Source organism: Trachemys scripta, chromosome 4 (assembly GCF_013100865.1).
Source record: "Trachemys scripta elegans isolate TJP31775 chromosome 4, CAS_Tse_1.0, whole genome shotgun sequence".
Classification (NCBI taxonomy): domain Eukaryota; kingdom Metazoa; phylum Chordata; order Testudines; family Emydidae; genus Trachemys; species Trachemys scripta.
In genome coordinates this window covers 114,455,122-114,470,873 of record NC_048301.1, presented here as the reverse complement: position 1 = coordinate 114,470,873, position 15,752 = coordinate 114,455,122, and the positions used below count along the sequence as shown (strand labels likewise).

Genomic DNA, 15,752 nt, shown 5'->3' with positions numbered 1-15,752 from the left:
TGTGTGTTTTAGGGGGTGGCTTCTGCTTTTTTGTGTTTTGGGTTGTTGTTTTCCACACACACCGCAGTGAGTTGCGCAATCCTCTTCTCTGCGCGAGAGCACACAACTAAAAAACAAGCTTGAAAGGCTGCTTCCTTTCCATGTTGATTTTCCCTTTCACCTTTCGGGTGGCTTGACTCAGCTGCATGTGTTCTTGGTCCTTGCTGGCTCCTTGCCTTGCTTTCAATTCAGCCACCGCACCACCTGGCACTAGGTGTGTGTATGGGGGGGTTATGAGGGAGGAGAACTGGAGGGCACTACCGCTCTTAGCAGCAGCCCATGATTTGCCTGCCTTCAGCTGTGTAAGGCCAGGCACAATTGCAGTCCCTGCAGAGATTGCTCCCTCCAGGTCACCCCATGGAGGGGAAAAGGCAGGAAAGGTGGGGCCGTGACACCAGCCTGCAGAGACTGGCGCACACGGGGGGTGTATAACACACCTAGAGGAGGCAGCAGGTGCTGTGTTCCTTCTGAAAACCCAGGATTCCTCCCTGACCTCGCCCTTGACCTCCCCCAGCACGGGGCTGTACAGACACATGGGGCGGGGAGGGAAGGCAGCAGCAGAGGTACATGAAGCATCACAGGTACATGAGAGCTGTGGGTCAGAGCCACATGGGCATGGCCGATGGGAGAACTGACGGGTAAGAGGCGCACACTGCACAGAGGGGGTCCGGGGTTGGGAGTCCCTGGCAGGATTCTGGGGGCCTCACTGGCAAAGTCCAGCCCACACCAGTGGGGGTGGAGCAGGGAGCTAGGAGCTCAGGGAAAGTGGGGGTGTGGGTGGTGGGGCTTGGGGGGAACCAGGCTGAGTGACCCCTTGGTTGGAGCATATAGAAGGGCACTGGAGTGAGGAATTTTCTGGCCAGAGACAAGGGAACCAGGCATTAAACTTGGGAGACCAGATACTGGTGGGGAGCCCGTGGCCTGCATGGGGGACAAGGTCTGTGGCAGTTTCTTGCCCAGGGAATTGGGAGACGGGGGTAGAGGCGGCAGCCAGGGGCTGGGGTGTTCACAGGGAAGGATAAGACTTGCACTGAACACATGGAACCCCCTCCTTCTCCAGGGATCTGCCTATAACGGGCCAGGCCTCTGGCTGTGCTATCCCGCTCTGGTGTAGTTTGGGGGTTGGTTTAGTGGAGCTGTGCAGGCAACTGCTGAGCTGCACCAGGAGGTGATGGGACGTGTGCACTGGATGAATGGGGGTGATGTGTATCGGGTGACGTGTGCATGAAATGAGTGGGGTGATGTGTGCGCTGAATGGAGCGTGAATGGGTGTGTGCAGGTGGCAAAGATGGCTATAAAACGGCTGGGGTGGGTATGCACAGTGAGTGGCTCTGTCTGTGTCCAGGGTGCGGGGGGGGGAGGGGAGGAGTAGGTGGTGCAGTAAGTGGTGTCTGGAGAGTTTGTGTGTAATAAGCGTGTAGGTGGAAGAACAGGACGGAATGAAAGTGGGTGTGCAATGAATGCTCAGTTGGATGGATGGAAGGAATGCGCCAAGTGGGTGTGAGTAGGGCAAACAGGCAATATGCAGATGTATGCAAATATATGTAAATATTCATTTTTGTTTGCTAATGTTGGCAGGTCAACAGAGTATCTGAGCAACTCAATATTTTTAACATATTTCTCCTCTCAACCCCCCCTTTGAGGTAGGGCAGTGCTGTTATCCTGTTTTACAGATGGGGAAACTAAGGTACAGGGCAACTAAGTGACTTGCCCAAGGTCATACAGGGAGTCTCTCACAGAGAAGAGAATTGAAACCAACCACCCAATGTCCAGGCCAGTGCGCTGACCCTGCACCATCCTCCCTTTGTGAAAGCTAATTTAAGTTAAACTTGTGCAACTTCCCCATGGAGATGACCACTGACATTGCACCATCATGATTCTCCAGCAGTTTTCAGACAAGAAATGCAGAAGTGCAAACAGAAGCTCCTTTGGGGAGCAGAAGGAGCCAAAGATCTGGCCCCTATAGCCACTCCCCTCCCCCACACCCCTCTGTTCCTTCCCAGTCTCTGCAGTAGAGTGGGGACTTGTAATCCCTGAACCGAGGGAATGTGAAGAGTAGCATAAGGGGGTGAGAGGGATCTGTTGGCTGCATGTGAAATTGTCCCAAACATTTCCCTACACAAATGCTGAATAAATCTGAATGAATCAACATGTCTCTAAGCAAAAGCTTTCATTCCCTGGCCACAGCCATGGGGAAATCCTCTGAATCTGCACCACTGCAGCACTCACAGTTTAGCCTGCAAAGACCTTGCCCGCTTTTTACAAGCACTGGCTGGGATTTGAGAGGCCTCACTTTACCATCTGAGAACCTGTTCAGCTGCTTTGTGACTCTGCTGTCTCCCCACCTATTGTTTGCACAAGGCCTCGGTGATTGTCACATGCTGCTTCCAATCAAACATGGTCTCGGGGTGACCCTCCACATTGCACAATGGCGAAGAGATCCCCATGGCCATGGATTAGTTACAAAAAAGGCCATCAGGGACAAGAGCATGAAAAAGGAAACAAAGCTCACTGGGGGTATCTGGAGATGGACAGCCATGGAGCTGGGCACACACTCTATCCTTTACAAAATGCAGCTTGGGTCTCATCTTCTGGCAGTGCCCCATGCTCTTTGGCTGCAGTTTGGAAGAGAAGCCCCCACCTCACCCCTCCTGATTCCATAGAACACAGAGCACCCTGGGGATGTTCTAGCAGCCAGAGAATGAATTATCACACCCCCAGCTCACTCTGGCTTCTGTTCAGAGTATGAAGAAAAAGCCATCTTCAGACTAAGCACCAAGCCAGCCCAGTCCCATCCCCAGAAAACAATGATGCTGGTAGGATGTGGAGGTTTCTCTGCAGGTTTCCCATGGGCTTTGGATCGGGCCCATAAAACCCATTTCTGCCCCACCAAAGTCAATGGGAGTTTTGCAGTTGACTCCAATGGCAGCAGTATTGGACCTACAGAGTGGGGGAAATTCCCCAGTAAGGTTTAATATGCTCTTCATACCAGCTTTGCTCAGACACAGTTGTCTGGACATGGGGCTGTGCAGGGGAGACTCACCAGAGTGTGTTAGGGGCAAATTCCACCTTGAGTTATCCCCTGTGCAGCCCCTTTGGCTTCTGCAGGAACCATCCTGTGCTACCAGGAAGATCCTGGGTCTTGTCCACGTGTAACTTCCATGGTTCAGTGGAGCAGCACGGATGTAACTGAGGGAAGAATCTGGCCCTTGTGGCCCAGCAATCTATTGGCTCCATCCTAAGCCTGTAAGAGAGGAATTACCATATAAACCAATCCAGGTTTAGCAGGACAAACTACTGCATGGCCTGCTTCCATCGCTATATACACATACAGTGAAAAATCCAATTAATAACTCCTAAGTAAAGTTGCCCTCAGTATGGAAATAAGCAAATGTATGTGCCCTCAGAGAGTAAAAACATTTTTAACTCAGAAGGAAGATGCACTTCTTATCCCCCAGGAGAAATGAAGAGCATTTGGGAGAAGACAGGTGACTCCTTCTCTGCACTCTCCTTACTAGTCACTCCTCAGCCAGGCATTACTAATCACTCGAAGCACCTGGCAGCAGACAGAGCCTGCCAAAATCCATGGCCAGATTTTTTTATACCCAATAGCTTCTCCAATATTCCTGGGACTCTCCCTGAAACATCTCACCCTTCTACGACCTCAAGAAGAGATCTCTGTAAGCCCAAAAGCTTGTCTCTCACCACCAGAACTAGGTCCAATAAAAGATATTACCTCACCCACACTGTATCACCCCTCTATAGTTAGTTATAGTTATAGGTATAGTTATACTGTACCTCAAAATAACACTCTGTAACCCCCATATTCACCACTTGAATATAGTTATGATATTTTGTACTAAGCTTAAAGGCATCACTTAAAAAGTCGTGATTTGCTGAAACTCATTGTCCTGTTTAAATGTGTGTATCATCATGTACATGAAGTTATGCGATTTTGCTACATGTGTGTTACTGAGGCCTGTTCTGAGCCCATGGTCCAACCTCTTAGAAATAACAGAGAATATAAACAAAAGACTTGCACGTCATCCCCAGAGACACATCGGGCTGCATGTATACAGAAGGTGCAAGCAAGATTTTGCGATTCATATGAAGGAAACTTGACAGTTCACACAGACAGTGGGGGCTGCCTAGCCCCATGACACAGATGGATTTTCCCAGTACAAGGAGACGAGTATAAATAAGAGACAGAGACAGCATCACTTCACCTGCCTCTCCTCCCCCATCTCTACACAAGGAAGCAAGATTGTCTGGAAGAAAAAGAAATCTTCAGTGAGACAATGGGACGGGCTGGTCATAACTAGAAGGCATTCCAGTTAGCATGAACTGATGTGAAGTTGTGGGTGAGAGACATCTTTTTGTTTTTAGAATTATTAACTTGGTAAATTTAGGATTTAGGTTGTGATTTTATCTTTTATTTCCTTTTTGTAACCAACTATGATCTTCCATGCCACTACCACTTAATCACTTAAAATTTATCTTTCTATAGGAACAAATCTGTTTTATATTTCATCTAAACCCGTAGTGTTTTGGTTGAAGTGTTTGGGGAATCTACTCGGATTACACAGGCTGGTACATGTCCATTTCCCTTTGATGGAATGCCGGGCTTTATGAGCTGGTGCTGCTCAGTAAGTTACTGAGCAGTACAACGCGGTACATTTCTGGGGTGCAAGGCTGGGACTAGGGATATACAGGTGTTGCCCTATATGTAATTCAAGACTGGCTGGGCACTGCACCCTGGTATGTCTGGGGGTGACTTGCATGCTGGAGGCTGGGGTGAGTGGCAGAGTGGCAGCTCATACAGCAAAGCGAGGCATAGTGCACACCAGACTGGAGAATTAAGTGGGTACAGCTGTCCTACAATCCAGATTGTACCCTGGGGGACATCACAGTAGTCACCCTTGAAAAGTAGTTTAGGAGTCCTCCAAAGACCCCTTTTCAATTATGGGGTGACAAGAGCTGCACCATAGGCAAGGCTCTGTTGCAGTTTACAGCTGATTTTTCCAAGTGCTTTAAAATCCATGTGCATTGGCAGATTGGCCTGAAAACTGCTAGCCCTGCCGAGGACCCAGCGTGGAGTTTGTGGTTGAAACTTGGACTCATTTGGTCAAGGGGTTTTCGGACTACAGAACTCCACTTTGCCCAGCCACCCGCAACAAATGTCCTGCTTTTAAAATCTATCTTTTCTTCTACTACTCGTTAGCACAGAGCTAGGGAAAGCCCCGTCGTCTCCTGCCTCCCTGCTCAGGCTAAACCCACAAACACAAGCTCTCTGTGTCTCACTCAAGCCCATAGTCTGTGTGTTTGGGGACATTTCAATCTTTGTGTAATGGAGCCTGCAGATGTGTTATATCTGAGTGAGCAAGTCAGTGGCTATGAGGTGGGTGTTTTCACTTATAACTGCCAGCTTAGCTGTGCATCAGGCCTAACCACAGCAGCAGCATCTGTCCTGTTACCTCTTTACCATCCCCCTGACCTGTGCCTTTGTTCTCCAGTCCCACCTGAGGCTTCAGGGTCCTTTATTGCCCCCCACACCACCTTGCTGAAAAATCTGGGAGACCATAGAGAACAGAAAACAAACAAACCTTCTCCCAGCTGCCCAAACTGTCCTTTTCCCTGCACAGGCTTCCAAAAGCATTGTAGTAGCTCTTCCCAGCTTGCTATTATAAGAAGAAAAGATGCTGGACTTCTTAAGTAACCACAGAACTCTTACCTTGTTGTGGGGTTGCTAGCCTGTCTCCAAGTGCCCTAGTCTGTGGTGGAATCTCCATCCTTAGAGGTTTTTAAGGCCCAGCTTGACAAAGCCCTGGCTGGGATGATTTAGTTGGGGTTGGTCCTGCTTTGAGCTGGGGGGTGGACTGGATAACCTGCTGAGGTCTCTTCCAACCCTAATCTTCTATGATTCTATGTGTGCTTCTGATGATAAGACTCATCGCATAAAGATTCCCTTCTCTCCACCCCTGTACAACACTGTGGGTAACTTGGGTTCCTACTATCATTACAATGTTGACCATAATGAATAGGAAATGGGAACAATGAAAAGAATGTCTGGGAACTATCCTTGAGGACTCCCCTAGCCCCGAGGAATGGGAGAATTCTTGTGCATTAGCACAAACTATGGCAAGAAATACAAACTCTAAATGGCAACATTAGTTCTTGATTCATGATCTTTATGGGCCTCCAGCAAAACTGACACACAAATGGTACATCTGGGATAAATAAAATGTTGGAGATGAATGCAGAAAATGCCAATTTAATAGTGGTGGAACTGTGTAAAATTATAAAACCCCTTGTAAATATACATATAATAGTGAATGAACCATTGTAGCAGAATGGAAATTCCCCAGTGGCTCCAAGGATGGTTCTTGAGTCTCCCCCTGCACTGACACAGACTGAGAAGGGAGGTTACCAGACCCCTCTGTCTCATGATCTCACGTCTCTCCCTCCACTGGGCCCTGACCCCCTTCTTCCCTCCTGCTCATTCCCTCACAAACCAGCTACCGCCCCCAAGGTCAGCCCAGTAGTGGAGCAAACCCAGCTCCTAGTCCTGAGTCTCTCACCCTGAGGCAGGAGGGTTGGCCCAGACAATCTCTACCCAGCCCCTCTACCATAGATGCTCAAATATGTTGACAAAGTCCCCGGTAATGGTGGAGTTGCTCTTAGAAGGGGCAGGTGTTGCCCACCCCCTAACTGCTGTCCCAGCTAGTGGCAGGGCAGCCAGGCCACAGCCATGTTGGTGCAGGGGTTGGCACCTGCCAGCTGCATAAAATCTCTATGACCAGATCAGGTTTTATGTTTTTCACAGCATCCAGCTCTGGCCGGGTTTTGTTGTTTACACTGCGATAGTCCAACTTGAAGGAGAAATGAGGAAAGAAAACAAGGTGTTAATTCTCTCTGCAGACATGATGCCTGAGCCCACAGTCCCTCTGAGGCCCAGCGCGCTGCACACCACTGGGTTTAGTATTATTACTCCTTGTATTGTGGTGGTATCTAGGAGCCCCCATCATGGGCCAGGACCTCAATGTGCTGGGTGCTGCACAACCACAGAACACAAAGACGGTCCCTGCCCCAAAGAGCTCACAGTCCCAGCTGCCTGCCAGGCCCACAGGATCTGTCACTGTCGCAGCCCTGCCTGCTGAGCTCACTGCCTGCAGGTGCCTTTCCCTTGGGGGAGGGGAGGAGAAGCGCTGGTGCAGTCTGTAGCCTGGCCTGCTCCCCCCACGCCCCACTCACCCTGTGAGCTCTGGGCAGGGACAGCAATGTCCTCTCTGCACGTAAAGGGCTGGATTGTGCAGCCCTTGCTCAGGGCGGGGAGCACTTACTGACATGGACAGTCCCATTGATCGCTGTGGGGTTACTCAGTGCTCACAGGGAGCAGGGGCTGCAAAATCCCCCTCACAGAATCTCTCCATGGAAGCAACATGATCTCAGCTCTCGTTGCTGCAGGGGCTCCTCATACCCTCTCCCCACAGGGCTTTGGTAACACAGCTCTAAAAGAGGGTGAGGTTTCAGCAGCTGTTGTGGGGCTGCAGACTTGGTTTAACTCCAGAAAACCAAGTGCCGGCTCTGGCCAAGGCCGTAGGCATTAGCTAAGAACCGACAAACTCATAGCTGGAAACCAAACCAGCTCAACTGTATGTTTATTTTGAAGGAAACTGGTACTAGTCTTATAAGAATGTATTTAGTGTTTAGACTCTATGAAACGCTTGTCAGTTGCTGCATGCATTGATTCCCTGACAATGTCTGTATTCCATGCTATAAAGAAATATGTAGCTTTGCTTTATAACTCAGGGTCACCGGAACGGGAGGGGAGGGCCAGGGGGCCATGGCCCTGTTGGGGTCCACTAGGCATAGCTACCAGGTAACTCGGGAGAGTGAAAGGCCAAAAGTGCCGATGAAGCTCTTTTGCTCTGGGTCTGTAAACCACAGTGACTCCATCTTGGGAACTCTCACCTACTTCTATGCTAACTGCTTACATGCTCTAAAGTAGGCTGAAGCAGAAATGTAATGTCAGCTTTTTAGCAAATGGCTGCAGTTTCACTCACACTAGCAAAAATAATAAAAATAAGGAGCGGGGAAAAAAAGGGGTAATTAGTTTGCAGGTGTCTAACTCAAGGTCGCAAAGACTGGGAAAGTTTTCTCACAAGCTTATGTAAAGCTTATTGTAACAGTTGTCTGGAAGAAAGGGGTAAGGGGAAACAGCCAGACAAAGAGATGTATGCAAACAGTTTGGAGTATAAAAGGTAAAAGTTGTTTGTATTTGTTGCACTGAATTTAAAACATGATGGTCTCCTAGTGCCATTTCAGAGCTCTGAAATAAACTTGGCTTGCTTTCTCCCCTCAGTGTCTTTATTGGTGCCAAGCACACCGGGCAACGAACCATTGTTGTCCCCTCGAGCCCTTTAGGGCGGGCAACAGTTTTGGCGTCCCTGGGTGGGCTCGAGGCTGAAATTTAGCCTTGCCCGGATCCCTCCTGGTGGCCGATGGATTACGACGACGACCAACGCCCAGAGCTCACCGGTGACTTCATCGGGGGCCTCGGCAGAGACGTGGTTTGCTCGACCCCGGAGGGCACAACGGTGCAACGCACACAGACAGTGGAGAAGCAGCTGCGGGCGACGGTGGGGAACCGGTCCCGTTGATAGGGCGACGGTGACGGTGCAGAACCGGACCTTTGGATAAGGTAGGAACAGTCCAGTGGGAACTTATCTGTTGTGACCTGGGGACGCTCCTCCACCCCCACAGGCTTCAGAGTGGGATTGTATCCGTTGATTACTAAGAGTGTGGTAGCCCATCCCGGAACACAAGAACGGCCAGCACAGATAGTGTCTGTATACTCCCATGTACCTTTTAACCCTGTACATCTAGCTGCTTTTAAGGCAAAGGCAGGAGAATTCTCAACGAATCCAAGCAAGTTCATTTCTATCTTTAAAGAATGTCTAGCTAGCCATAAGCCTAACTGGAATGATTGTAATATACTTATAAAAACCCTGTTGTCTAAAGTGAAGCAAAATCAGGTCATAGCCAAAGCCAGGGAGGAGGCACAAAAAAGGCATAATGAGAATAGGGAAGGCAAGCCCTTGCCGGATGTCGCTGTCCCCCTAGGAGACCCCCGGTGAAATCCAAATAAGGAGGGAAATCTAAGGCTGCTTAACTCCTATAAAAAACTGCTTATGCACGGTCTCTGACACTCAGCTGTCAGGCATAACAATTGGGCTAAGCCTTATAAACTAATCCAGGACCCGAAAAAAAGTCCAGGGGTTTTCCTGCAGCGTATTCGGGATACCATCAGGCAAACTACTAGTGCAAACCCAGATAATCAGGCAACTAAGGCAATTATAAAGGGTATCTTCACCAGCCGTGCGGCCCCTGATATTAAAAAAAATTGCAAAAAAAGAAGAATTTAGTGAAAATGTCTATGGCTCAAATTTTGAAAATTGCAAACAGGGCTTATAGCCTTAGAGAGAAAAAGAAAAAAAAAAGGCAAGTAAAAATAATGGTAGCAGCGGTGCAGGCCGGCGGCAACAAAAGGCCACAAAAAGGTGAAAGGGGCCGGGAAATGAAAGGCCGTGGATGTGGACGCCCTGGCCCCCAGGTCAGGCGCCTGGGTTGTAACCAGTGTGCCATATGCTGTAAAAAGGAACACTAAAAAAATAAATGCCCTGAAAGGGAAGGTACCCCTATAATGGCAGCGAAGAATCAAAATTAGGGGTGTCAGGGGAAACGGACCATCCTACTCCCAAAACCCCAAGTAAATGTGCAGGTGAAAGATGCAAATATAAACTTTTTAATAGACTCTAAAGCAGCAAGAACTGCTGTAAACAAACCCCTACAGTTGCCAGTGGCAGGCTCCCTCACTGTGGTGGGTGCCACAGGAAAAGAAACCAAGTGCCCAGTATATGCCCCAGCAAAATGTGCCTTGGGAAACAGAACTGTATCACACAAGCTGGTTTACCTCCCTGATTGTCCAACACCACTACTAGGACGAAACCTGCTTTGTCGCTTAGGTGCCACCCTGCATTTCACTCAAGATGATATAACCCTCACTTTACCCCCTAAAAATGCTTGGATAATGACCCTTGCAGTTAAACCCTCAGCTATGCAAGCCCCAGAGTGGAGTGAGTGAGAAAAGCAGGTTTTTCCTCTAGTCTGGGCATCAGGGGTCCCAGGAAAAGCAAACCGTCAAACCCCTGTCATATTCAGCTCCTCCCAAAAAAAAGCCCATTGCGGTTCAAACAGTATCCGATTAAAAGGGAAGCCAAAAAAAAACTACAAGAAACTATAAATCGGTTCCTAAAGTGCGGTGTACTACGGAAATGCCAGTCAGCTTAAAACACCCCCATTCTGCCCATACAAAAGCCCAATGGCATGTATCGGCTGGTACAGAACCTCAGGGCAGTTAATAAGTGGGTTAAAACTCTGCACCCCCTGGTTCCAAATCCGTATACACTGTTGGCCTCTATAGGGGGGCAATATACCCATTTCTCAGTCCTAGATTTAAAAGATGCTTTCTTCACAATTCCAGTTGACACCCAGTCTCAGGAGATATTCTCCTTCGAATGGGAAGACAAATGAAGGGTTAAAAAGCAGCTTTGTTGAACAGTATTGGCTCAAAAATTTAAAAATTCCCCCACTCTGTTTGGACAGGCTTTGGCCAGAAACTTGGAGGAGTGGGATAATGCAAACAATGCCCTCCTGCTGCAATATGTAGATAACTTGTTAATTGCTGCTGTGGGTCTAATCCCTTGTCTCAAAGCTACTGTAAGTCTCCTAAACTTTACTGAACTGCAAGGATACAGGGTATCTCAAAGCAAAGCCCAAATTGCTCTTTCAAAGGTTCAATATATGAAATTTCACATCAGGCAGGGAAAAAAACAGCTCTCAAACAAAACAAAACAAAAAAAGGCTATCTGCCAAGTTCCCATCCCCAGCAACCGTAAATGGCTTAGGGCATTCCTGGGCATGGCAGGTTTTTGCAAAATATGAATTCCAAAGTTTAAACTGTATAAATGTGTTAAGGAAGCAAATCATAACCCCTTTCACTGGTCCCCAAAAGCGAACAGGGCATTTAAAATCTTTAAAAAAAAGCTAATAAAAGCTCCAGCCCTGGGTTTGCCCAATATATCTAAGCCGTTCCAACTGTATGTGCATAAACGAAAAGGGGTAGCTTTAAAAATGCTTACCCAGCTATTAGGTGCCTAAAAACGTCCTGTGGCATACTTTTCTAAACAACTAAATCAAGTTTCAAAGAAATGGCCCGCCTGTTTGAGGGCGGTCGCAGCTACTGCTCTAGTGCTTGGGAAAGCTAAAAAGCTAACACTGAAAAAAACTGTGCAAGTGTATGTTCCCCGTATGGCCCAAGCCTTGCTAAACACTAAGGGTGGTCTTTGGCTCACACAGGCTCGGGTTGCTCAGTACCAGGCAAAGCTGTTAAAAAATCCTAAAGTCACCCTGCAAATCTGTCCCTCCCTTAAGCCAGCTACCCTGCTACCAGAAACAAAAAAGCAAAAACATAACTGTCTAAAAATCATAAATGTACACTACTCTAGCCGCCCAAATCTAAAAAATCAGCCACTCCCAAATGCTAACTTGAAATGGTATACAAATGGTAGTAGTACTGTTGTGAATGGGCAAAGAAGGGCTGGTTGTGCTATTGTGTCTCTTCATAATACCGTAAAAGCTAAAAGTTTACCGGCAAAAACATCTGCCCAGCTTGCTAAACTAGTGGCCCTGACTCGTGCACTCAAGCTGGCAAAAAACAAACGGGTTAATATCTTTACTAACTCAAAGTATGCTTTTGGGGTATTGCATGCTCACGCTGGTTTGTGGAAGCAAAGGGGAATGCTAACAGCCCAAGGTTCTCCGGTCAAGCATGGGTCTCAAATTCTCCGGCTTTTAAAAGCGGTACAACTCCCCTCAGCAGTAGTGGTGGTGCATTGCAAAGCCCATCAAAGGAAAAATCAAAATATAACCAAGGGTAATGCCAGAGCAAACAGGAAAGCTAAGCAAGCTGCTACCTTAAAATCAGCAACTAAAAAAAATGCCCAAATGCATGCCCTCATCCCATCAGTGGGTGAGCTTGCAGCCCCTCAGTACTCCCAAGAGGACAGAAACCTGGCTAACAGTCTTGGTCTCCAGAAAAAGAAGGAATGGCTTTATTCCACACACAAAAAAAATCCTCCTGCCCAAGGGCCTAATTCAACCGGTGTTGCAAAAACTGCATCAAACCACACACGCAGGCAAAAAGGCTCTTACCCAGCTTATAAATAAATATTTTCTAACCTCTAAACTTAAACCCCTAGCATCACAGGTACAAGCTAAATGTTTAATCTGCCAAAAAAATAACCCTCAACCAGGAGTAGCAGTGCCACCAGCCACCCTAAAACCTACCCCAGGCCCAAAATTGGTGTGGCAAATAAACTTTACTAAGTTTCCCAGAACCCAAGGGTACAGGTACCTTCTCGTCTTAGTAAATCAATTCAGCGAATGGCCTAAGGCCTTCCCATGTTGTAACAACACTGCCAAAACAGTGGCTCTTAAGTTTGTCAAAAAAATCATTTCTCGCTTCGGCCTTCCTCAGTAAATAAAATCTAACAATAAAACACACTTCACATCTCAAATTGTTCAAAAAATATCAAGTGCTCTGCAAATCCCCTGAAAACTCCACACACCCTGGCAACCACAAGCCAGTAAAGTAGTAAAACGCACAAATCAAACACTCAAGCAACACCTCTCAAAGGTCTGTCAGGAGGCCTCTCTTAAGTGGCCTAATGCTTTGCCCCTTGTGTTACTTCGCATTCGTGCTCTCCCTAAGGGTAGAATAGGGCTTAGTTCCTTCAAGATTATGTTTGAAAAAGCATGGCCTATAAATGGTACCCCAGTTCTGGCAGGGAAATGGAAAATGGGGTGTGGTTTCTTGTCTCAGTACATGTGCTCTCTGTCTGCTGTTCTTTCTTCTCTTCACAGGTACACCAAAAATTCACAGCCTCTTCTGCTAAATACCCCGGGTCCACTCCCTGCAGCCTAATAACTCCGTTCTCGTACAAACCTGAAAGAACAAGCCTCTCCAAGAAAAGTGAAAGGAACCCCACACCATCCTGCTTGTCACCCATACAGCGGCAAAGGTCAAAAAACACAAAAACTAAATTCATCACTCTCAACTAAAAGCAGTGCCCACTCCTAAACAGTGAACTGTCCAGCCTGCGGAGAAGACTGCTAACAACAATTTGAAACTTAAGCTGTTATTCAAAAAACAGTAAGGGTCACTAAAAATGCGTTGTAATCTTTCTAAACAGTCAGAGCATACTCCCCGCAAAAACCCTGAGCATTGGTTTTATTTTCTCACAAAAGGCCAACCTGGCCTATGTATTTGGTCTTGTTATTTTTTAACTTGTTTGGTGTCAACAATTCTTCTTATCTTCTGGGTATTTGGGTTGTTGTAGTTGTATGTGCCCTTATTAAAAAAAGTGTTGTACCTATGTCCCAAAGTTTTCACAGAACATTAACAAGCACATCTTGTCAGCTAAACGGGCCTTTAACCAGTAAAAGCCCCCCCCCCAAAAAAAACCCCACTATTTTAAATTCCCTATGGGGTTGGCTACCTGGTTTAGGAAAACTAGTGGGTATAAGGAAAAGCATTGTTCGCATCTTGCTCACAGGTGTGGTAATATGTTTTGTTCTTGTTCTTTTGCTCATTTGCTGTAAAGTGCTCATATGTAAAATTTGTACGTCCCCCTTCCCAAAGGTTCCTTTATATTCTCTTATTAATAATCCTAATTGCATAAAGCTTAATCGCATTCTGTCTTTAAAGTATAAAAAAACTCTAACAAAGGTTTGTTAAGTATTCTCAAAGAAGAAATTGTTGGGGTCCACTAGGCATAGCTACGAGGTAACTCGAAAAAGTAAAAGGCCAAAAGTGCCAATAAAGCTCTTTTGCTCTGGGTCTGTAAACCACAGTAACTCCATCTTAAAAACTCTCACCTACTTCTATGCTAACTGCTTACATGCTCTAAAGTAGGCTAAAGCAAAAATGTAATGTCAGCTTTTTAGCAAATGGCTGCAGTTTCACTCACACTAGCAAAAATAATAAAAATAAGGAGCGGGAAAAAAAAGGGGTAGTTAGTTTGCAGGCGTCTAACTCAAGGTCGCAAAGACTGGGAAAGTTTTCTCACAAGCTTATGTAAAGCTTATTGTAACAGTTATCTAAAAGAAAGGGGTAAGAAAAAACAGCCAAACAAAAAAATGTATGCAAACAGTTTAAAGTATAAAAGGTAAAAGTTGTTTGTATTTGTTGCACTAAATTTAAAACATAATGGTCTCCTAGTGCCATTTCAAAGCTCTAAAATAAACTTGGCTTGCTTTCTCCCCTCGGTGTCTTTATTGGTGCCAAGCACACTGGGCAACAAACCATTGTTGTCCCCTCAAGCCCTTTAGGGCGGGCAACAGCCCCATCACTTTTAGAAGTGGGAGAGCTTTGCCCTCCAGCTTTATACCAGCCCTAAAGGCGAGCGATGAGGAGGAGGGGGCAGAGAGGAGCGTGCAGGGGGCAGGGCCTTGGGCGGGGGGGAAGAGGAGGCACAAGGGTGGAGCCTCAAGGGGAAAGGGTGGCATGGGGGTGGGGCCACAGTTCAGGCGCTGGTGACCCCCTACACACACACTTCTAGGGAGTTTCCAGCATTCCTGTTACAACTTTGAAAATGTTTGCTCTGAACTTGTGAACCCAGGCATGGGAATTGACCTCCTCCCCTCCCCAGGCAGGAGTCCTATCAAGAGAAAATGAGCCATTGAAGAACATCACAGTACAAAGGATTGGTGAATGGCTCTATCACATCTTGGAAATTCTACCTGCAAGGGAGCTCATCTCATGGACCGGACAATACCCTGCTTAGAGTGCACTAAAATACACCATATTATCCAACTTTTAAATAAGTAAACTACATCAATATAGCAGTGGGAGAAGAATGAGAGCTATTTCTTGAGTTGAGGTGTGATGCTGTATGATTAAAGATGACCATTTATATCACTGATATTACCACTGTTATAAAATCGCGACAAATTTTGTATGAAGTGTTTTCATGTAAGGTGTCAATGGAAAAGTTACAATCTATCAAGTCTGATTATCCGGGTTAAATCCATGTATCGTCTTTGTATCTAAAGTTATGAATATTGGCTATGATTTGTCTCTCAAACATGTGTTTTGTTCCAGAGTAACACCCCCTAGACAGATTTACATCACAGCTGGACAGCTATGTGTTGATGGCCCACTAAGGACACTCCACTCTCACAACGGGCCATTGAAGAAATGTATCCCGCCCAGACAGCTCTTCCTGCAGATGCCTCAGACAGCGAGGTGCCAGTGCCTGCCCCTGTGATTCAGCAAACCAGGAAAGGACACGTGGTGAAGACATGTGACCCATGACTTCATCTTTTACCAGTAACTTCCCATGCTCATGGCAGAGGTGATAAAAGGCACTTGAGACATCTTTATGTTGCTTCTTTCCTACTGCAATTCTGTGGACTATGGACTGAGGACCTTTCAATCCTTTGGAGGTTACTACAAACCTGATACAAGGACTTTGCAATCATTTGTGTGTGTGTGATCTAGTAGCCATTTTAACTCTACTCTTTTTTTTAATAAATCTTTAGTTAGTTTGCTAAGGATTGGTTGACAGCAGGATATTTGGGTAAGATCTGAG

The 15,752-nt window shown here is 46.7% G+C and overlaps 1 long non-coding RNA gene across 1 annotated transcript; it reads left to right on the top strand.

The window, feature by feature from the left end:
* Positions 1–8,260: 8,260 nt before the first annotated feature.
* LOC117877414 lies at positions 8,261–14,103 on the top strand. The gene is made up of 3 exons (XR_004645701.1): positions 8,261–8,300; positions 8,421–8,740; positions 13,024–14,103. It is a non-coding gene; the product is annotated as an uncharacterized LOC117877414 (long non-coding RNA).
* Positions 14,104–15,752: the final 1,649 nt, after the last annotated feature.